The sequence below is a fragment of the Panthera tigris genome, chromosome C1 (assembly GCF_018350195.1).
Source record: "Panthera tigris isolate Pti1 chromosome C1, P.tigris_Pti1_mat1.1, whole genome shotgun sequence".
Lineage (NCBI taxonomy): Eukaryota > Metazoa > Chordata > Mammalia > Carnivora > Felidae > Panthera > Panthera tigris.
Genome location: NC_056667.1, coordinates 192,543,848 through 192,548,078, shown reverse-complemented (window position 1 = coordinate 192,548,078; position 4,231 = coordinate 192,543,848).

Genomic DNA, 4,231 nt, shown 5'->3' with positions numbered 1-4,231 from the left:
GTGTAGCCGGTCTGTGCAATCTGAATAATTCTCTTCGTTTTAAGTGCCTATCTGTAATAAAAAAGAGTCTGTTCAAATTCCAGCTTCTTCACTTTCTAGCTATGGAAACCTTGTGCAAGTCACTTAACTTCTCTGCAGAATAAGGATAATGATTCTCCGCTCACATGGTGGTTACAAGGAGAAAAATGCCTTAAAAGATATGCAATGCTTAGAAAAGGAAGCAGCACATAATGAAGGCTGGAAGAGTTTTACCTTGTAATACATTGTTACTTTCACTGTGCTCTGATTATTGGGTTGGTTTGTTTCATCCAATGTTGTCTCCTAAACTGATGACATACTCCTCTTTGTCAGTTGCTTTCTTGGCTGTGGCTCTCCTGCCGCAATGCTTCCTTCATCTGCCTTTATTGTTGGAAACTGTGTAGTGAGCTTTCAACATCAGCTGCTTCCTTGAATGGCAGCAGAACAAAAGAGTCAAAGGCTTTACAATTCAAATCCTGTCTGTGCTGATAACCAGATTTGTGCAATGGTATCAGCCAGCTATCTTCTTAAATGCTTTATGTATACAATCCTGCAGGTAATATCCACTGTTTAGGTTGCATGCATTGTTGCATGCATACAAGAGCTATAACTGTATAGTCTGGCCAGCCCTTAGGTGTTATATTTGTTCCTGTAGAATAGACTCCTTCACAGCGCCTCCAGCTCTGCTCATTCCCACCCGGGATTCACATCTTCACCTTCCCTAATCTGTCTGTGGGTTTGAAATCACACCTACCTTATTGTTCTATGTCCCTGATTCCTGTCTATTTCAAATCCTAATTTCATTTGTGTGTTACCTCTAAGACAGTCTTCCTAAAACATTATTTTACCCTTTCATTGCCCTGTGCATTAACAATCCAGCTCTCTTACCCAGTTTTACAAATAAAGTTTCTGAATTGTTTGTCTACTACCACATTCCACAAAAATGACTGGACAAAAAAAAATCGACAAATTTGGAATGATATTATGTAATATCTGCACGTGTGGATAGACTCAAAATTCAATCAGGACATCTTGAGACAGACAGTTTTAGGACATTCACTACTGAGGTCAGAGTATCCGAAAATGTGAAGAATATTCTTGGTGTGATATCACTTAAAATTGGCCCTATGACGTACAGCAAGCTCACTTCAAGAAGTCCTAGTGAGGGGCGCCTGGGTGGCGCAGTCGGTTAAGCGTCCGACTTCAGCCAGGTCACGATCTCGCGCTCCGTGAGTTCGAGCCCCGCGTCAGGCTCTGGGCTGATGGCTCAGAGCCTGGAGCCTGTTTCCGGTTCTGTGTCTCCCTCTCTCTGACCCTCCCCCGTTCATGCTCTGTCTCTCTCTGTCCCAAAAATAAAAAAAAAATAAAAAAAAGAAGTCCTAGTGAATGAACACCTCATATGGATCAGTAGTGATCCCTCTAACCTGTAGAAATTAAGGAACAGTTGCATACCATTCAGTAGTCACATGCTGTAGGAAGGTTCCAAACCAGACCAAACAAAAACCAGTGGGTTTTTGGTTTTGTTGTTTTTGTGTTTGTTTCTTTGTTTTTTGACCTACCAAAAAAACTTACAAGGTCAGAAGGCTTTGGATGGCTGGTGTTGATTCCTAATCAATCTCTTTGTCATGATAGCTCCATGTGGTACAGTCCAAAATGCATAAAAATGAAAGTGACTTTTACATGTAAGGTTAGTTAATAATTTCCCCAAGTGTCATTAGGTAAGCCAATTGATTAGCATATTAAACATTAATCTCCCTGAAAGGATGCCAGATATAAAATTTAAGTCTCTAACCAGAAGCGCCCAGCAAATCACTTGTGGGTGCTTTGAAATAAAGGCCCTAACATCAAAGATTTTGATTCAGCAGATCAGGGATGGCACCTGGACCAGAGATTTTAAGAAACAATGAAAGTAACATATTTGGATAAGTTCTAATTACCAAGCTCCTTGAAATGAATAAGACTGCTGCCAAATTTGAATTCATTCTTAGCAGGGCTTATATTTGAAAGAATTCTTCTCTTTGCCTCAGAATAAATTTGAACAGGAAAAACTAAAATTATTTTGGTATTTATTGCCTTTAAAAGAAGAATCGTTTTTAAATACACATTTTAGGGCAGAATTCTTTAAAAAGTGAAGTATGGTGAGAGATACTTTAAAAGAAATATACCAAGAGGGGAAAAAAGGTCTATAATGTCATACAAATTTTAGCATAAACTCCAAGGACTGAGTAAAAAGCAAGGGAGCTGGATTTTGTTTAAGGCATGCTGATGGGCTACATTTTCTAAAGTGGGGACAAAGCCTGAGCTACTGGATAGGCAGAATTCTAAGGAAGATTTCTTGCCGGAGGATAGTAAGAAAAGCTAGTTTAGCATTCAAGTGGACGCCAATAAAAAGCCTGGCAGTCAGTCTTCAGAAAATATCAACTAATATCTTAGCCAAAGGTCTTTTTGTTTACATTTTGCTCCTCCAATTTCAGGGTTGTCTCCCTAAAGAAAAATAAACAAAGAATCGAGAGTGGATATTTTTTTTTTCTAAAAATTCAGATCTAGTAAATGAGTCTTTAAAAATAAAGATGGCTGACAGACTCACTCATTTCCCCACATATAGGGCTTGCACAGTGCTCTCTATTCAACACCTCAGGCCATGTGATATGTCTCTTATCTGGACTGAGGCGTGAGATTTCTGGAAGTCACACCTTCATCACAGGGAAAACCATGTGCCCCTCAAAATCCAAATGCTAAGGAGGTTTTCTAAAGTAGTCTTATTATCACCAGGGTGCTTTCACAGACCATCTAAAGATCTGCTAACAGATAGTGATCTTTCAATCCAACTGGCAAATTGGTTAACTCTTAGAGGGGGTTGCTTCACTATAAATAAATAAGCAAATAATACATTTTTGTGCAAATTAAATACAATTTCAACCTGTTTTTCATATTGTTACTTTATCAAGCCTCATTGAATATTTTTACTGGGCACTAGCCATCAGTGAAGACAAAAGGTGTCTCAGTAAATATTTGTTAAGCTAATTTGCTCTCATCCCACAGTGGAAGAAAGAACTGCTCAATGTATTTTGATGTTTTGCATCTGTCTTGTTTTTGTATGAGACCATTTGCTACCTGAGTGGCCAGCACTGGTCTACCGACATGGTTCTACACCTGATGGAACTTGTTTATCTCCACATGTAGATGGACCCAGCCATTCCTGATATGTTTTCACCTATGCAGTGGCATTTCTAAAATACTTTACTAAAGGTTAGCATCAAAAGGTTAATTCAAAGGACATTTTTATTGTATGTTTAACTCATGCTAAAGAAAAAAAAAAAAACTACAAAAGAGTCAGATAAAAAGGAAAAGGAGGAAATAGCCCATCATATGAAAATGTGTTTTAAAAAAAACCTTTCCCAACAATTTGAAGGGGCTGCAATGCTCCATAGTTACCTTGAGTGACATTAAATCAGAATATCTTGGCTTAGATTCAGGTATGACCACATTGGGAGCAAGGAGAAAAATTAAACCTACTTCCCTTGACCATAGTTCCTGTTCAGAAGTCTTTTTAGAAGTACTTAAAAATCCACTGATATAAAAGCATTCACCAAGGAATACTTTTTCTTTTCTTATCAAATTAGTACAAGCTCATCACTGATGGGTAAGGAAGAAGCAGCAAAAGTCCTGACAGTATTTGCTGCCAGAGCAGGTGCACCTGATACAGGGAAGCAGAGTTGGTTTGAGGTTATCAGAGACCTACAGGCCCCTCGACTATCAGCGTGATCATGAAATCTGTCTTTCTGCTCTAAAATAAACTTTGGCCAAGTGGAAGGCCGAGTTTTCTGAAGTTCGTGGATTGCCCGAAAAAATATTTTATTGATTCTACTTTGCTTCCAAATAAAGTGTAACGAGCAGAAAGCGAAGTGATGCAGAGAGAAAAGCATTGATGACTGTTGATTTCCAGGGTCAGTTCATGAACTGTGATTTCACAAGCCCTGACCTGGAAATCATGTTGTCTCAGGGCCTTTTTTCAGCTCTCTGTCCATCCTAACCTCCCTCCAGCTCACTGACCTCACAGGTCGATTGCAGCTGCCCTTGCCTGTGGTCCTGTGACTTTCAGGAAGTGAGTTCTCTTTTGTCTTTTTAGCCTTTTAGTTATTCTTTGCTGGTACGCTCGTCAACCCTCATTTAAAAAGTTATTTATTTTTATTCTTGCAGTTGTAACATCCAT